Below are 20,885 nucleotides of genomic sequence, written 5' to 3'. Positions count from 1 at the left end.
TGATGCAAGTGTTGGAGAATGAAAAAAAAAAAAAATGAAAAAAATGAAAAAAAACAGAAGTCACACAAAACCTGAGACACAGAAAAAGGGAAATGTATTTGGAAAATTGAAGAGATATTCACACTTTAGAAAAATTGTATAAAAGAGATGATTTCCATCTAATTGCTGTATAGTCAATTTGCCAATGATGACAATTTGCATGTTTAACTGAAAAGAAAATAGCAAGCAACATCTGAATGCAAATGAACATTTTTGGCTTTTTCTTTTAATGGGCAGGTAAAACAATTACACGAAACCAAACATTAAACACAGAGAAAAGAACTATCAGCATCTGTGGTGAAACAGCTGCTAAGTCACTCAAAATTTAAGAGGAGGCATTTATATATTCTTCAAGAACTCAGAAATATACATTCTAGCCCTGAACTACCTGTTCCTAATTTTATCCCATTATATGGTAATATGTGTCCATTAATGCATATTATTTGCACGTGCATAAACTGGTGTACACTTATCAGTGTATTGTGAATATTGGACAGACTGATAAGCAAGAATAACTGGGACATTCAATACTTAAGATAGTTCCTTGGGAATTTTACTCTGAATGACAATGATATGTGAACATATATCAATTAAGACTGGTGATATATGGAAATTTTGAGTAAATCTCAGTCTGTACTCAGGAAAGTAAGATGTGAAATTGATGCACATGTATGTAGGTCAAAAGTATTAGTGGCTCTTCTATTTGTAATTTAATGAAAGGAGATTAAAAAAAAGAATAATTAGATTTGTGAATGATAAATAGGATCCAAATTTAGTTCACCTTGTCTGCTTCAAACACTAGTTCAAGTTTGTTATTTAGTATTTCTTTACACATAAATGTTCAGGAAATTTCTACCACATATTTTCATTTGTGTAGGGTCTTATGATTTAAGCTAATGGATGAAAGCTTAGACAATGTGCAGTGTTCTGACCCACTTCTGTGAAAATTGGTCTTTGGGAAATTTTATTTACATTCAATAGCTGACTAAAACTTCATTAAGGAAGTTTGCATTTTAATGGTTAATTCAGAAATCATTTCAAAATTGGGCTGTTGATAATAGCCATCCCAAGTGAGTGCAATGATTCAATCAGCAATAATGTCAAAAACAATTATATTTTGAAATGCTGGGTTCTAGTTTGTACATAGATTTGTCATAATATGCTGTTGAACATCTATTAAGTTTGTATTCAGGTTATATTCCTGTTATTTACATATGTATTCTGTCCAGTATCACAAGGTGATTAAGCATCTCCTCTACCTAAGGATGTGTTCTGGTCTTATTCTTTTTTATTCCCCACAGCATCCATTGCTGACTTAAAGAATCAACCTGTCACTTACCCAACACCTAGCAACAGTGTAAGCGTTTGGGAGGGGAAAAAATCCCAAAATTTTACCAGGATGATCCAATATAATGGTATGGGTTTGTCTTCTAAGTCTTGAATTCTTAAAAGAATTGTTAACCTATTCCATGTGTCAGTAAGAAACACAGTGAAACCATCTTCTAAAGATGAATAGCCTTTTTACTTTTTAAAACCCTTAAGAATTTGCAATGGCAAACTATTCTTTAATTCAACTTAAAAAAGCAGTTATATATAGGGAAACATGTATACACTGATACAAAGCCATGGAGTTTTTGAGTGTACTTAAAAACTTTTTTTTAGTTTTTGAGCTGGAGGTGATGGTATTAATTGCATGTATATAGTATATGAACATACAGATATGAAAATAATTCATTTCCAGTTATGACTGTGTGAGTCTGTTATTCTCTGATGGATGACATAGAGCCTGTTGAAACTTGTAAAAAGAGTGACTGAAGGCAATGATGGAATCTCTTTGGATAACTTGAAATATATACTTGTAAGTAATATGGCTACTGCCTCAAGTACCCTATATAGAAGTTTTAAGAATCTTCAAGGATCCATGTTGGTGGCTGGAGTCCTGTTTTTAGAAAGTGATAGTGATGCTGGCACTCTGCCACTGCCAGGTTCCCACACTGATGACAGGATTAAGGGAAAGGCTGAGGAGAGAAACAAGTACGTACAAAAGTTGAGAAACACAGAAGACTTAGGCAGGTATTTAGAGAGAGTAGTGCCTCATAGTATGGACTTCCAAATCAGAGACCAGTCTTATAATCAGGGTCTGATACTTATGAGATCTGTGATATCAAAAGATTTGTTTACATTCTATGAAATTTAGTTAACTTATCAGTAATATAAAATTAATATTACCTTTCTCATAAGAGTATTATTAGATATGATAATATATATGATAATATATGATATTAGGTGTATTTACCTGGTACATTTTTTGGTTTTGAGAGTTTTTTGTTTTTTTTTGTTTTTGAGATACAAAGTAAGAAGGGAACATTGATGTTAGTAATTCTGGAGAGATTTTCTCCAGTGAGCATGCTTTCAAGGAAGCCTTTCATCTTTTCAATTCTGATCTTTATTATGTATATGCCAGGGAAGAGAAAGGTGTGAAACCTCTCTGCCCTACATTCAGTCCATTTCAAGATTTAGATCAGAGGCTGAATAGAGACCCAGAATGCCCAAATATATGGATGATGTAATGCTCACATAAATAACAAATTCACTGGTTAGCAGAATGAACAGGCCAGACAAATGGACATTAAAAAAAAAAAAAAGATGAAATGTAATAGGATTGAGGTAAATGTCCATGTTTGGTTCTCATCCCCTTGACAAGAATTACATACATGCAAGATAGTGGATATAAATTCATGTGAAAATACTTGGGTGTAAAAATTGACCACAAGTTCTCTCTGTGTAGCCATCTCCACCCATTACCACATTAATGGTGCTGAAACTCTCTAATCATCTTAGAATGTTGCCCTTCTGTACTATGCCTTGAGGACAGTTTTTCCTGCCATACCTACCCACTCCTACTTCTATCTTTTAAATTAGGATGAGTGAATAATTTAAGTATATAAGAAGCTGGTTTAGATGCTTTTCTCCTCTCCTAAAATATCACCTAAGATGGAGGAGCAAGGACTGGGAGAAGTAAGTACCAGATAGAGTTAGAGAAAACTGTTTTTGAATTCATATATGAATGTATATACACACATAGATTCAGGCTCTTTCCTGTGTCAGCTGTGTGCTTTGGTCGAGTTACGTAACTTCTCCGAACCTCAGTTTTCTCCTCTGTAAAATGGAGGTGATAATACTTACCCCCCACAGGATTTTCATGAGTATCATAACGATATATTTCAAGTTTTCAGTAGGCACTTTACTGCACTTATCTCCATTCACACCCTTCCACAGAAGGCAGGTGCTGAGATTATAAAATGATTTACTTTTAATTCCACTTTTTTCAGTGATTTAATATTTTATTTAAGGTCATTTTTGAAAGTAGAGATATACATTGTCCTTATCAAGTGAGGAAATACCTTGAGGTTAGCCCACTTTGAAATCTTGCATCTCAATTTAAATGCTATATTAAGACAATAAATAATGAGTGTATGGAGAAGATTGACTAAGATAGTGAAAGATAAGGACCCCAGATATAAATACAGTGGTCGAAGAATAGGATAGTCAGATTGGTAAAATGAAAATGCAGGATGGAGCTGGACACAAAGGCTGTCTTTAAATACTTGAGCAGATGTCATACAGAAGAGCAAGTCTCTTGCTGCAGAGGGCAGAAGTAGGAACCAAGAATGAGAGTTACCAAGGGGCTGCTTTGGGTTTACTATCATTTGGAGCTGACAAAACAGAGGGATTAGAATACCATTTGTCAGATATACTGTAGAGATGTCCCTGCATTGAGTAAAACTAAATGAGCTGAAGGTGATGGTATTAATTGCATGTATATAATATGTGAACATACAGATATGAAAATAATTCATTTCCGGTTATGACTGTGAGTCTGTTATTCTCTGATGGATGACATAGAGTCTGTTGAGACTTGTAAAAAGAGTAACTGAAGGCAATGATGGAATCTCTTCGGGTAACTTGAAATATATACTTGTAAGTAATATGGCTACTGCCTCAAGTACCCTCACCTCTAAAACAGGAGGACGTTATCCCTCTCTCAAAGTGTCTCCAAGTCATATTCAAGAGTAACCAATAGCATGCCTCACTTGCATTCAAACTTACCAGCAGTAGATACCACCACATGTCTGTCCTGTTCTTACTTTCCTGGTTTGACTCCCCCGTTACACATCTACTGACCAAACCAGAGTGGTTTCACAGCACTCACTGACAGTCATGGGAACGCCTTGTCCAGCCATGTAGGTTACATCTGGAAGTTCCTGATGCTGGCTTCCATGGTCCTCTGTTCCACACAGAAACAGCACTAGCATCCACATCTCTGAGCCATTCTTTGTCTTTTGGGTCCTGAAGCAGCTCCACTCATGCCCAGAATCTTCAGAGTCCCAACCTTATGATATTGGCCTTTGCCTCTGTTACTCTATCCCTACTCTGCCAGTTCAAAACCAAGCCAAGGGACCGATTTGGAATAGGCTCCACATCTCCTCCATCCTTCTTCTTCATCCTTTAAATCTTCCTTTTTAATCCCCTGCTCCTGCACTACCCAACCAAGACCATTTCTGTTTCTGGTTCTCAGTCAGTAAACAAAAGCATCAATTCATACAATCAAATAGAATTAATTGGGTGTAGGTTTGTGTTGGCAATAGGAGATAGGATGTCAGTGGTCATATATAGAAGGAGGGAAATTATTGTTTATTTTAGCACCAGCTAGCCCAAATGCCTTGCTCCATATTTTTCTCAAGGGAAAAGCAGATTTTAAACCCTTTTAAGATAACTTCAAATACACTAACATGGTTCCACAGAGTTTTCTTTCATGCACTATAGAAATAGGCCATTAAATTTGCATGTCTAAGGGACCTTTCTGGCAATTGCTTTCCTTAAACACAATTAGTATGGTCAGCCCATGAAACTGCAAGAAAAAAGAGCACAAAGTAAGTGATCCAACTTTGTTTCAGTGTGTGTAGTAGAGAGGAATAAAGACATCTCTTTTAACAGCTATACCTATATTTTAATCTGACTTTATAATGTGGAACAGCAAATTGCATTAACCTTTTTTTAAAGTCCTTATCTGCTTGGTCTCCAGATGTGGGAGTATTCTGGTCTAAAATAGAGACTGATTTAAAGGTCTCCTTTGAGGGAAAAACTAGAGATAATATAGCTAATATTCCTGTAACAAAGAAATATTATACCCTAGAAGTAAGAATTACATAGTTTTCAATACCAGCTCTGTGTCTAATTAGCGTTGTAATTTGGGAAAACTTATTTTACCTTTCTGAGCTTCAATTTGGTATTCTATAAATTGAGGGTATTAGATGTCTAACATTCCCTCCAGTTCTAAAAAAATGTCTATTATTCTAAACCACAAAGGATTTGGGGGAACCTATACACAGAAACATTTTTATTTCTACATTTCTTTTGTAGAGAAGGAAGGATACTTCTTTTTTTGTCTCACCTTCTTACTCTCATGAAGTTATTTAAACTGAGTAAAATATTTATTATGTAGGCCAAATGTTTTCAGTGTCTAGAGTATTGCTTTAACAACTGCATGATACAATAAATTCTGTTGCCACAATTTTAAAAAGTAGAACCTTTTCTTTCTACCTGGTTTATCAAAGTAAGTTTGTAGTGGCTATTTCAAAAACAAGATTTCTAAAGAAACTAAGAGGGATTCAGTTTTAATAAACAGAACCTCTACTTAAATATTCCACTGACAAGCTCTATGAGTTTGCTAAGGACCTTAACTGCTACTATGTCTCACTATCTGCATGCATGAATTATGACTAAATTTCCTGTCTTACAGCCTTGCTTTGAAGATCAGTTGAAATACTTACTTAGCCAACCTTTAAATAGTGTTCACTTTTAAACCTTATGAAACAGTGTTTAAAATAGCATTATTTATAAAGCAAATAATATCGCACCCAAACCTTAAAGAGTGTTCTTTGTGGGGGTATTATTTGAAATGTTTTATAAACATCAACTCATTTTATTTCCAAAACAACCAGGTGATCTGGGGCTATTATAATCCACATTTTATATATGAGAAAAATGAGGCCCAGAGAGGTTAAGGAACTTACTCAGACTTTCACAGCTTGTACATATCTGAGCTGGGATTTTAACACAGTCTCTTTGGATCTGGAACCCATTTCTATAATCCCTATGCTATACTGTTGCTCACTTTGAAAACTCCAACACTTTGCACAAATGTTGGGCACTATTATTTTTATGACTACTACTACTACTATTATTACTGTTTTGTTGTTGTTAATTTTGCCTCATTCTTCTCAAACTGGGAGAGTTATACAATGAAGATTTATAATGCTGTGTCAGGAGTCTATTCCAAGCCTCAGCATAACCATAACCAATTTATTAGAAGATCTAAGGGAGAAAGATTAAGTAATTAAACTGGTAAATTATTTAAAGCATTGCTCTTATATTAAAATAATCACAAATGTTTTAGGTAATAAAGCAAAATTCACAAAATTGTCATGACAAAATATTTCAAATAACTTTCAGGTGTAAAGCAGAGAGCTATATTAGAGCTATATTCCATTCTATATTAGTTAATTTCCTTCTAGATTTTGTATTGCTATAGAGCATCTCTGGAAATTGCACCAGGATCACCAGGACCAAGACACCCATGTCACAGCTGATGGATCATAGTTGTGTCCTCAAAGGGAACTGCTCTCAGCTGGTTGCCTAGAACCACCTCACCAAAGGTTTTGCCCACACCTCTGGTAGCCATGGCCAATGACTGACTGATGTGGGAATACAAAAGCTAAGCCCCTGAATCTCAATTTCGGAAAATGTTGAAGGGCCATCCCAGCTCCAGAGCTCCCAGTAGGGGCCAAGGGCTCAGTTGCAGCCCCATAGTGGACTAGCTTCTCCCTCTGCCCTGTACTGTCTTCCACACTTCCTTAAAAGCTTATCTCCTGGGCATACTCCCTCCAAACCTTTGGCATGTCACCCTGTGTCTCATCCAGGGAACCCAGTCTAAGACAATGCTTTTTGGATTTTTCACCTCTTGTGGTGTGGACTTAACAGATTAGTTGATCATGCGGAAAAAAAAAAAAAAGAAAGAAAGGAAGAAAACATCCAAAACATTTAAGGGCAGAATTTAATGATAATGAAACCATCAAGCTTTCAAGTAGTGTCAAGATGGGTGATAGGAAGCACTAGAGGAAAGAAATATCAAAGTCACAGTCATGGTTAAATGCCAAGATTAGAAACTAAGAATAAATGAAGTAATCACATCTGGCTACTCAAGAAGGCAAGGCTGGTACAACTTAACTCAAGTGGACTGTCTTATTGATACAGAGGTTTCTTTCAAGGAGTAGGGGCAGGCTTGTGTTAAGGTCATGACTCAAAGACTGACAGTCCTGAAGCTAATAGTCAATAGTGAGTACACAAATGGATTCAACAACTGAATAAAAATACTACAGCTTGAGGAAGCAAAAGAAAAATCACCTCGTTCATTACTGAACTACACTTGACACTGTTCTCATTTTGCATCTTGTTACTAACTGTTGTCTGTATAGGTCCAGTTCTCACTCTTTGCTCCTATGAATTTCTTCATCTTTACCTAATTAAAAAACTAGATATTTTCTGAAAATTCTTCTTACATAATGACAAAATCAGGTCATGAAGTGTGAAATCTGGTTCCTGGATTTACTAAATTTTGAACAGTGAGCAGGTTATTTAATAGCTCTGAAGTCCATTAATCTTCATAAGCCCTATTTTCCTTATTTGTAAACAAGGATAAAACAATAATACTGACATCACAGATGTATTGTCAACCTTAAATGAATTATTCCAAATGAAAAGTTATCTATTATAACGTGACAAAACGTTTGTATCACAAAAAGAAGCTTTCTTGTACATACTTAAAGTCCAAGATACACATTTTAATTCATACCTCAAGAAAATCAGGGCCAACTCTCCCTCTGAAAAACAAAAAAAGTTGCTAAATAAAGTATAAAAATTATCTTCATCAGAAGTATACAGTAGTCCATGTCAAAGTGTAGTGAAATGGAATCACAGAGAGATAAATGAGTGGAGAAGTTGCTTTTGCCCTGAGGACATTTGCAAATACTGTCATGTTTGAATTTTCATTTTGATGGCCAACCAGGGCAAGGAGACAGAAATCAAAGGGTCTGCAGTGGTGGAGGGATTCTAATAGAACAACTTCCCAAAATAATCTGAAACACAAAAGGGTTACATCCTCAGATTAAAAGTGAACCTGAAGTTGATCAGCCTTCCTACTGCTGTGTAGTCTACAGTTCACACTGCAGGAGTAGTCCCACATACCTCATGCTTTGACTTGGTATAAGGTGGCTTTGGAAAGGTAAAGCCCCAAACACTTGAGAGTAACTAACACAATCTCTGGAGAAAGGTACATTCATACTGGGTCTCAGTACCATGGACCACCCACATTCCAGAAGAAGCACAGGAGTTAACCAGAGAACCAGAGGAAACAACAGACCAAGGAACAGAATGGCAGCGTCTTCAGATATTGGAATCACTAGATGAAGACTGAAGACAATCGTGTTTATTGACAAAGCTCTCTCTTTGACCAAACTTCATTTAGGATCCTCTGGAATCAAGAGGATCTCAACCTTATCCCTCTTCCTGTCTTTGGCTTAACTAGCCCAGTTTTAGCAAGAATCACCCCACTCTCAATATCTGATCAAGTTCCTCGTTCTCCACCTTTAATGCATAAAAACCTGCCTTTAGCAAAAATCCTGTTAGGTCAGTTTAGCAAGAATCCCCCTACCCTTCACATCTCCTCTTAGTAGTTTTCCATCCATGGAGCCCCTCACTCTGACCCTTGGCTATAAATCCCCAGCTATCTTTGCTGTGTTCAGAGTTGAACTTGATCTCTCTCCCCTGTTACATTTCCCCTATTGCAATAGTCTTGAATAGAGTCTTCTGTACATTTTAACAAGTGTCAGAATATTTTGTTTACCATTACAATATTTAAAGAACTAACCAAAAAAGTTAAAAATATCTGCAGAAAATAGGAAACTATAAAAAGTGTCACAGAAGATGGCAGAGTAGAAGGACGTGCTCTCACTCCCTCTTTTGAGAACACCGGAATCACAATGAACTGCTGAACAATCATCAACAGGAAGACACTGGAACTCACCAAAAAAGATACCCCACATGCAAAGACAAAGGAGAAGCCACAATGAGATGGTAGGAGAGGTGCTATCACAATAAACCAAATCAAATCCCATAACTGTTGGGTGGGTGACTCACAAACTGGAGAACACTTCTACCACAGAAGCCCACCCACTGGAGTGAAAGTTCTGAGCCACACATCAGGCTTCACAACCTGGGGGTCTGGCAAAGGGAGGAGGTATTTCTAGAGAATCAGACTTTGAAGGCTAGCGGGATTTGATTGCAGGACTTCGGCAGTACTGGGGGAAACAGAGATTGCACTCTTGGAGGGCACACACAAAGTAGTCTGTGCATCGGGACCCAGGGGAAGGAGCAGTGACCCCATAGGAGACTGAACCAGACCTACCTGCTACTGTTGGAGGGTCTGCTGCAGAGGCGGAGGGCAGCTGTGACTCACCAAGGGACAAGGACACTGATAGCAGAAGTTCTGGGAAGTACTCCTTGGAGTGAGCCCTCCCAGAGTCCGCCATTAGCCCCACCAAAGAGCCCCGGTAGGCTCCAGTGCTGGGTCGCCTGAGGCCAAACAACCAACAGGGAGGGAACCCAGCCCGGCCCATTAACAGACAAGCGGAATAAAGTTTTACTGAGCTCTGCCCACCAGAGCAACAACCAGCTCTACCCACCACCAGTCCCTCGCATCAGGAAACTTCCACAAGCCTCTTAGATAGCCTCATCCACCAGAGGGTAGACAGCAGAAGCAAGAACTACAATCCTGCAGCCTGTGGAACAAAAGCCACATTCACAGAAAGATAGACAAGGTGAAAAGGCAGAGGGCTGTGTACCAGATGAAGGAACAGGATAAAACCCCAGAAAAACAACTAAATGAACTGGAGATAGGCAACCTTCCAGAAAAAGAATTCAGAATAATGACAGTGAACGTGATCCAGGACCTCGGAAAAAGAATGGAGGCAAAGATCGAGAAGATGCAAGAAATGTTTAACAAAGACCTAGAAGAATTAAAGAACAAACAGAGAGGAACAATACAATAACTGAAATGAAAAATGCACTAGAAGGAATCAATAGCAGAATAACTGAGGCAGAAGAATGGATAAGTGACCTAGAAGACAGAATGGTGGAATTCACTGCTGTGGAACAGAATAAAGAAAAACGAATGAAAAGAAATGAAGACAGCCTAAGAAACTGCCAGGACAACATTAAACACAACAACATTCACATTATAGGGATCCCAGAAAGAGAAGAGAGAGAGAAAAACCCAAGAAAATATTTGAAGAGATTATAGTTGAAAACTTCCCTAACATGGGAAAGGAAATAGCCACCCAAGTCCAGGAAGCGCAGAGAGTCCCATACAGGATAAACCAAAGGAAAAACATGCCGAAACACAGAGTAATCAAACTGGCAAAAATTAAAGACAAAGAAAAATTATTGAAAGCAGTAAGGGAAAAATGACAAATAACATACAAAGGAACTCCTATAAGGTTAACAGCTGATTTCTCAGCAGAAACTCTACAAGCCAGAAGGGAGTGGCATGATATACTTAAAGAGATGAAAGGGAAGAACCTACAACCAAGATTACTCTACCCAAAAAGGATCTCATTCAGATTCGATGGAAAAATCAAAAGCTTTACAGACAAGTAAAAGCTAAGGGAATTCAGAACCACCAAACCAGCTATATAACAAATGCTGAAGGAACTTCTCTAAGTGGGAAACACAAGAGAAGAAAAGGACCTACAAAAACAAACCCCAAACAATTAAGAAAATGGTAATAGGAACATACTTATCAATAATTACCTTAAACATGAATGGATTAAATGCTCCAACCAAAAGACACAGATTGCTGAATGGATACAAAAACAAGACCCATATATATACTGTCTACAAGAGACTCACTTCAGACCTAGGGTAACATACAGACTGAAAGTGAGGGGATGGAAACAGATATTCCATGCAAATGGATATCAAAAGAAAGCTGGAGTAGCAGTACTCATATCAGATAAAATAGACTTTAAAATAAAGAACGTTACAAGAGACAAGGAAGGACACTATGTAATGATCAAGGGATCAATCCAAGAAGAAGATACAACAATTATAAATATATATGCACCCAACATAGGAGCACCTCAATACATAAGGCCACTGCTAACAGCTATAAAAGAGGAAATCGACACTAGCACAATAATAGTGGGGGACTTTAACACCTCACTTTCACCAACGGACAGATCATCCAAAATGAAAATAAATAAGGAAAGAGTAGCTTTAAATGACACAAGAGACCCGATAGATTTAATTGATATTTGTTTATATTTAATTGATACTTATATTTATTTATAGCAGATTACACTTTCTTCTCAAGTGTGCATGGAACATTCTCCAGGATGGATCATATCTTAGGTCACAAATCAAGCCTCAGTAAATTTAAGAAAACTGAAATCATATCAAGCATCTTTTCTAACAACAATGCTCTGAGATTAGAAATGAATTACAGGGAAAAAATGTAAAAAACACAAAAACATGGAGGCTAAACAATATGTTACTAAATAACCAAGAGATCACTGAAGAAATCAAAGAGGAAATCAAAAAATACGTAGAGACAAATGACCATGAAAACACGATGATCCAAAACCTATGGGATGCAGCAAAAGCAGTCTAAGAGGGAAGTTTGTAGCTATACAAGCCTACCTCAAGGAACAAGAAACATCTCAAATAAACAATCTAACATTACACCTAAAGGAACTAGAGAAAGAAGAACACACAAAACCCAAAGTTAGCAGAAGGAAAGAAATCATAAAGATCAGAGCAGAAATAAATGAAATAGAAACAAAGAAAACAATAGCAAAGATCAATAAATCTAAGAGCTGGTTCTTTGAGAAGATAAACAAAATTGATAAATCATTAGCCAGACTCATGAAGAAAAAGAGGGAGAGGACACAAATCATTAAAATTAGAAATGAAAAAGGAGAGTTACAACAGACACCGCAGATATATAGAGCATACTAAGAGACCACTACAAGCAACTCTATGCCAATAAAATGGACAACCTGGAAGAAATGGACAAATTTTTAGAAAGGTATAACCTTCCAAGACTGAACCCGGAAGAAATTGAAAATATGAACAGACCAATCACAAGTAATGAAATTGAAACTGTGATTAAAAATCTTCCAACAAACAAAAGTCCAGGATCAGATGGCTTCACAGGTGAATTCTAACAAACATTTAGAGAAGAGCTAACACCCATCCTTCTCAAACTCTTCCGACCAACAAAAGTCCAGGACCAGATGGCTTCCCAGGTGAATTCTATCAAACAGTTAGAGAAGAGCTAACACCCATCCTTCTCAAACTCTTCCAAAAAATTGCAGAGGAAGGAAAACTCTCAAACTCATTCTATGAGGCCAATATCACCCTGACACCAAAACCAGACAAAGATACTACAAAAACACAAAATTACAGACCAATATCACTAATGAATATAGATGCAAAAATCCTCAACAAAATATTAGCAAACAGAATCCAACAACACATTAAAAGGATCATACACTATGATCAAGCAGGATTTATCCCAGAAATGCAAAGATTCGTCAATATACGCAAATCAATCAATGTGATAAACCATATTAACAAATTGAAGAATAAAAACCATATGATCATCTCAATAGATGCAGAAAAAGCTTTTGACAAAATTCATCACCAATTTATGATAAAAACTCTCCAGAAAGTGGGCATAGAGGGAACCTACTTCAGTATAGTAAAGGCCATATACGACAAACCCACAACAAACATCATTCTCAATGGTGAAAAACTGAAAGCATTTCCTCTAAGATCAGGAACAAGACAAGGATGTCCACTCTCACCACTATTATTCAACATAGTCTTAGAAGTCCTAGCCGTGGCAATCAGAGAAGGAAAAGAAGTAAAAGAATACAAGTTAGAAAAGAAGAAGTAAAACTGTCACTGTTTGCAGATGACATGATACTATACACAGAGTATCCTAAATATGCCGCCAGAAAACTACTAGAGCTAATCAGTGAATTTGGTAAAGTTGCAGGATACAAAATCAATGCACAGAAATTTCTTGCATTCCTATACACTAATGATGAAAAATCTGAAAGAGAAAGTAAGGAAACACTCCCATTTACCATTGCAACAAAAAGAATAAAATACCTAGGAATAAACCTACCTAGAGAGACAAAAGACCTGTATGCAAAGGTCTGATGAAGGAAATTAAAGATGATACCAACAGATGGAGAGATATACCATGTTCTTGAATTAGAAGAATCAATATTGTGAAAATGACTATACTACCGAAAGCAATCTACAGATTCAGTGCAATCCCTATCAAATTACCAATGACATTTTTTACAGAACTAGAACAGAAAATCTTAAAATTTGTATGGAGACACAAAAGACCCTGAATAGCCAAAGCAGTCTTGAGGGGAAAAAAAAGGATCTGGAGGAATCAGACTCCCTGACTACCAACTATACTACAAAGCTACAGTAATCAAGGCAGTATGGTACTGGCACAAAAACAGAAATATAGATCAATGGAACAGGATAGAAAGCCCAGAGAGAACCCCATGCACCTATGGTCAACTAATCTATGACAAAGGAGGCAAGGATATACAGTGGAGAAAAGACACTCTCTTGAATAAGTGGTGCTGGGAAAACTGGGCAGCTACAGGTAACAGAATGAAATTGGAACACTCCCTAACACCATACTAAAAAATAAACTCAAAATGGATTAGAGACCTAAATGTAAGACCGGGCAGTATAAAACTTAGAGGAAAACATAAGAAGAACACTCTGACATAAAGCACAGCAATATATTTTTTGACCCACCTCCTAGAGTAATGGAAATAAAAACAAAAGTAAACAAATGGGACCTAATGAAATTTCAAAGCTTTTGCACAGCAAAGGAAACCATAAACAAGACGAAAAGACAACCCTCAGAATTGGAGAAAATATTTGCAAATGAATCATCGGACAAAGGATTAATCTCCAAAATATATAAACAGTTCATGCAGCTCAATATTAAAAAAACAAACAACCCAATGCAAAAATGGGCAGAAGACCTAAATAGACATTTCTCCAAAGAAGACATACAGATGACCAAGAAGCACATGAAAAGCTGCTCAACCTTGCTAATTATTAGAGAAATGCAAATCAAAACTACAATGCAGTATCACCTCACACCAGTTAGAATGGGCATCATCAGAAAATCTACAAACAATAAATGCTGGAGAGGGTGTGGAGAAAATGGGACCCTCTTGCACTGCTGGAGGGAATATAAATTGATACAGCCACTGTGGAGAACAGTATGGAGGTTCCTTAAAGAACTAAAAATAGAATTACCATATGATCCAACAATCCCACTACTGGGCATATACCCAGAGAAAGCCATAATTCAGAAAGACACATGCACCCCAATGTTCATTGCAGCACTATTTACAATAGCCAGGTCATGGAAGCAACCTAAATGCCCATCGACAGATGACTGGATAAAGAAGATGTGGTACATATATACAATGGAATATTACTAAGCCGTAAAAAGGAACAAAATTGGGTCATTTGTAGAGACGTGGATGCATCTAGAGACTGTCATACAGAGTGAAGTAAGCCAGAAAGAGAAAAACAAATATCATATATTAACACATATATGTGGAACCTAAAAAAATGGTACAGATCAACCGGTTTGCAGAGCAGAAATTGAGACACAGAAGTAGAGAAAAAGCATATGGACACCAAGGAGGGAAAGCAGCGGTGGGTGGTGGTGTGATGAATTGGGAGATTGGGATTGACATGTATACACTGATGTGTATAAAATGGGTGACTAATAATAAAATAAATGAATAAACAAGTAAACATTAAAAAAGGCATTACCTAAAAGCCTTGTAATTCATGCAAATGTTCTGCAAACTAATTGAGTTTTTAAGAGGTTTTTAAGGTGTCTCAAGATCGCAAAATTATTTCTTAGGAAATTTTCCTTACAAGCAGCCAAACAAAATCCTTAATTGAAAACAAATCTTCTATTGTTAAAAGACGTAAAAACAAAGTATTTTAAAATGCCTGTTTTCAAGAATGAGCATGCATAAACAAATTTTGTGTTTTGTGCACAAGTCTAAAGATACAACTTGTATTGGTATTGTGATTAAATTGTAATAAATCCAAAAAAATAAAAAAGAAGTGTCACAGTGACTTTGAAAAAGGGAACAAGTATACTCTTCCTCAAGAAATGTCACATGCAAATACAACAACTGAAATCAAAGTCACCATAGTCATCTGATTTACATTCTCTGTTTACCTGACTGTGTATGGTGCAGCAAAGCAAATAAAAAATTAATATAAAACTGAATTTCAGCGTGATTACATTATTTTAACCAAGTCAACTGCATGAACTGTTATTGCTTCTTCTTAAAAAAATTTTTTTTTTGTTAAGGTATAGTTGTTTTACAATGTTCTGTTAGTTTCTACTGTACAGTGACATGAAGTAGAGTTCCCTGTGCTATACAGCAGGTTCTTATTAGTTATCTATTTATACATATTTGTGTATATATGTCGATCCCAATCTCCCAATTCATTCCTCCCACCCCCACTTTCCCCCCTTGGTGTCCCTAATTTTGTTCTCTACATCTGTGTCTCTATTTCTGCCTTGCAAACCAGTTCATCTCTACCATTTTTCTAGCTTCCACATATATGCGTTAATACACGATATTTGTTTTTCTCTTTCTGACTTAGTTCACTCTGTACGACAGTCTCTGAGTCCATTTGAAAATCCCTATTAACCATTAACAGCAGTAATCAGAGACAGAGACAGAGCAACAGCTGCACAAGCATATGGCATTTTTCTACTTAGAAATGGTTTGCTTCAGGGGTCTTCAATAACAGGATTCTCAAAGTATATTTTTACTTACAATGTATGTATATAAACTTTCTCTCTGTGATTGTTGCCTTTATTTTCTTTTAATCAAGTAAGGTTTATTTTACTAAAGAAAACTCTTACTCATCCACACACTTGAAGGGAAAGCAGAGGGCACAAGGAAAGCAGCATCTATTGACAAAACATGAGTCAGAAAAGCAGTCCATATGCACTTCAATTATTTGCCTTTTTGTGTAGGTAACAATACAATGTACTCACAAGACATTTTGTCTTTTCCATATCCATTACAATATTTATAGGAATTTAGTTAAGATTGCATAATAAGAACTACCCTTTATAAGGTGCTTCCATGTGACTGGCAGTATAATGGGCTTTTTTTTTTTAATTTATTTTTGCCTGTGTTGGGTCTTTGTTGCTGCGCACAGGCTTTCTCTAGTTGCAGTGAGCAGGGGCTACTCTTCGTTGCGGTGCGTGGGCTTCTCATTGTGGTGGCTTCTCTTGTTGCAGAGCACAGGCTCTAGTTGCGCAGGCTTCAGTAGTTGTGGCTCGTGGGCTCAGTAGTTGTGGCTCATGGGCTCAGTAGTTGTGACTCCCTGGCTGTTGAGCGCAGGCTCAGTAGCTGTGGCACACAGGCATTGTTGCTCTGCAGCATGTGGGATCTTCCCAGACCAGGGCTTGAACCCGTGTCCCCTGCATTGGCAGGTGGATTCTTAACCACTGCGCCACCAGGGAAGCCCTATATTGGGCTTTTTATAAAACATGATTCCATTTAATCACAATAAGGTAAATGTCATTAACTCAATTAGAAGATGAGGAAACTTAAGCCCAAGGTCACACTTCTAGTCAGTAAAAGAGTTGAGATTAAAATTCCAGTCTGTCTGCCTGAATAGATATTTTTCCAGAGAAGATATACAGATGGCCAATAGGTACATGAAATAAATGCTCAACATCGCTAATCATCAGAGAAATGAAAATCAAAATCAAAATGAGACACCACCTCACACCTGTAAACATGGCTATCATCAAAAAGTCAACAAATAACAAATGTTGGTGAGGATGTGGAGAAAATGGAACACTTGTACATTGTTGGTGGGAATCTTAAGTTGGTGCAGCCACTGTGGAGAACAGTATGGAGTCTCCTCAAAAAACTATAAATAGAACTAGGACTACACTTAAATTTAAAAAAAGTTAATTAAGAAAATTCTGTTCTGTCTGACTTTAGAGTACTTCTTCCACATCATTATACTCTGATTTTAGTTTTTCATTTGTTCCTTTCATGTTTGAAGAAACTTATAGATACCACACCTGGAAAGGGGTTAAAAAAATATGCTGCATGGGACTTCCCTGGTGATCCAGTGGTTAAGACTCTGTCCTCCCAATGCAGGGGGCACGAGTTTGATCCCTGGTCGGGGAAATGAGATCCTGCATGCCGCAGGACGCAAAAAAAAAAAAAGCTGCAATAATAAACAGTTGTATTTATTAAGCAGTGAGCTATTTCTGTACATTATCCTAAATTTTTAAGACTAATAATTCATAATTGAATAGAATACTTGTTGTTAATCACTTTATTTCAATTAGTCAGCCAACTTGGATTCATTGGTTTAGATAAGTTTCTATATAATTCTATTTTTTAATAGAGATAACTTCATAAATATTTCATATTAGAAAGATCAAGATAATGCCAACACAGATCTATTATTTTAAAGTTTGAAAACTACTTATTTTAAAGTATGAAAGGTTAAGTTTGTGCTTGTTAATTGGAAATCTGGAGAGAGACTGTGATTGCTATTTTTGCCCTTGTGCTTCATCACCTCCCATCATTACTGACAATGTAAACGAGTTTCCCATTTCAGATCAAGGCCCAGAACAGAGGCATGTCTGTAAAGGCACATTTGGGAAAGGTCACGAGAAATTGGAATGATGGTGATCACTTCTCTCCTTTGCCTCCTATTTACAGAATGAAATGAAATGAGAATATTTCATAAATGTGAATTAATTGTGACAACTTGGAAAAACACTTCTTCTAACAGCCCTCATCTGAAAAAAAAAGTTCACAATACTAGTTTAGAAGTTAGGGATTTGGATTTCTGAGCATATGAAGATATGAAATAAATTGTTAATTTATGTTCAGCTCCCTAGAACAGCCTTCAACTTACATGTAACCCAGGGCTGTGGAATTTAATGACATGAGGTTCCCAGTACCTTGTTAGGGTCGAGATGGGGTTGCATGTTGTAGGTTTAAACCAGCTCCCAAGTATGATCAGGATCATAAAGAGTCTTATTTCTTGATGACCAAGGGATCAGCACTGGGTAGGACCAAGCAGGCAAGCAGAAGGATGTTTTTGAAAAGCTCTGGTCACACTGTCTGAAGGGCTGTCAAAAAGTGTTAGAGCTGAGACAAGTCCATTACCAAGTCCAAATTCATCATCGAGTTACCATGTTTATGGAAGGATACCCTATGTCTGATATACAGTCAGAACTCAAGAAGACACTAAATGCCACAAAGGGACAGGGAAAATGTCTGAGTTTATTCTGAAGGGTGGTTGCTTCAGAGGTGATGGGAGGCTCCTTTCTGAGAGGGGTCGGCTCTCCACCTTGGTCCAGCCTCTCGTGCATAAGAGCCAGGACCTTGCTGAGCCAGCCATCTCTGCCTTGATATGAGTTCCTAAGAGGAGACTGGGCTGATGAGATGGGGGTTGCCATCATCCTGTTGGGAGAAGAAAGAAATATGAAGGGTCTCTCTACAGCTGTCCCTGCACCTGTCATGATTCGCTCGCACTCTGTAATCACAGAAGGAACTTCGGATTTTTGTTTTCTAACTTTTCTCTCTTCAGCAGCAGTGTTCACACATGATCTTACAGTTGGAATTAGAGCACTTCCAGAGATGAGAAGGCATTGCTTCATACTATGTACCTTTAATTAATTTATTCATTCTCTCAACAAACACTTAATGATCACCTAGATGGTTGAAGATGCTATGAGATATAAAGGCAAACTAGCATTTCATCGTTTAAGAAGTTTACATAATCACATCAATAGTAAGATATACACTAAAATAATTAAATTTCAGTTAAAGGTGATAAGTATCTTTTACAGGCTGAATTATATTCTTCCCAAATTCATATGTTGAAGCCCTGACCCCCAATACTTCATAATGTGCCTGTATTTGGAGACAGGGTCTTAAAAGTGGTAAAACAAGGTCAGTAGTGTGGGCCCTAATCCAATATGACTGGTGTCTTTTTAAGAAGAGATTAGGACACAGATACACACAGAGGAAAGACCATGTGAAGACATCAGAAGGACAGTGTCTACAAGTCAAGGAGGGAGTTCCTCAGAAGAAAACAACCCTGCTGACACCTTGATCTTGGACTTCTAGCCTCCAGAATTGTCAGAAAATAAAGTTTTGCTGTTTAAGCCAGTCTGTGGTATTTTGTTATGGAAACACTAGCAAACTAACACAGATTCTCTGAAAAAAAAAAACTGACAGAATTAGAAATTAAAAGATCACTTTACACGCACACGCACACACACAACCCTCCTTAAGACTGAGTGCTTAGAATCTATGTCTCATTTTAAAACATTTGGATATTGGTTTATCTCCATGAAACCTCTCCTATTCAGAAAGGTTATCAGTTGTATTCTTGATCATATTTGTAAATTCTTTTATTACACCAGAATATAGTCTTTTGGTATCTGAAAACTGAATACCACTTAAAAGAGTCTAGGTGTTGCCCTCTTATCTTCTCTCGTGAGTTTCAATTCCACCTGATACCCTTTTTTTTTTTTTTTCGCGGTATGCGGGCCTCTCACTGTTGTGGTCTCTCCCGTTGCGGAGCACAGGCTCCGGACGCGCAGGCTCAGCGGCCATGGCTCACGGGCCCAGCCGCTCCGCGGCATGTGGGATCTTCCCGGACTGGGGCACGAACCCGTGTCTCCTGCATCAGCAGGGGGACTCTCAACCAACTGCGCCACCAGGGAAGCCCCTGACACCCTTTCTTTACAGCTCCTTGTTAAATAATAGTTGAGTATGTACGTTGTTTCTGTCAAGTTAACAAAAGTGTACATCTTCCTAAACAGTTTCTTCTCTTGTTCAGTTTATTTTCTTGTCTGCTCTTAACTAATATATATATATATGTATGTATAATTGTCTTAAGTTTTTTTCATAGGTCTCTTCACAGTCTGGGCTTTGGGCTATCCTGGCCATTTTGCTGCAGATCTGACTGCTCCATTTAAGGCAGTTCATTCACACTATCCATTTAGTGATCCTAATGATCTCTCTATGTAATTTCTCCCTATTTTTTTTAACCTGTTCTTTTAAATGCTGACCTCAGAGAGCTCTGTGTATAGTCAAACTGTTCTCTTTTCTTTTTCTCTTCCATAGAATTACCAAAGTTTTGTCAAAATTCCATTCTAGAAAATCCTATCATTTTTGTATCAAATTTTATTTAAAATTTTTTACATAATAGAAAATGAACATGGGTTCCCTGTAAAATTGTTTTTCAGTAATACAGAAGTTTAGAGAACAAAAAGGTAAATTTCCCCATGCCCAAACCAATTTTAATTCCATTCCCAGAGGTAGTTGTCATTCATACATTGATGTTTCAATATCCTTTTCTAGGCCTTCGCTGGAGGAGGTCGTGGAGAGGACATGACCACTGGTTGACCCATGAGCTGGACCCAGGCAATGGGAGGCACCTCACTCCCTTCCCTGTCCTTGGGATGCACATTCTACCCACTGTTCCCACAACGGGAGTCGTTTTCAAGGACGCAGCCATGAGAGAGCAATGTGTTGTTGAGACCATCTGGACGGTACACACGACTGAACCAAGGTAAGGCC

The sequence above is a fragment of the Mesoplodon bidens genome, assembly GCF_964165515.1.
Source record: "Mesoplodon bidens genome assembly, chromosome: 10".
Classification (NCBI taxonomy): Eukaryota; Metazoa; Chordata; class Mammalia; order Artiodactyla; family Ziphiidae; genus Mesoplodon; species Mesoplodon bidens.
Note: the sequence above shows the minus strand (reverse complement) of the source record.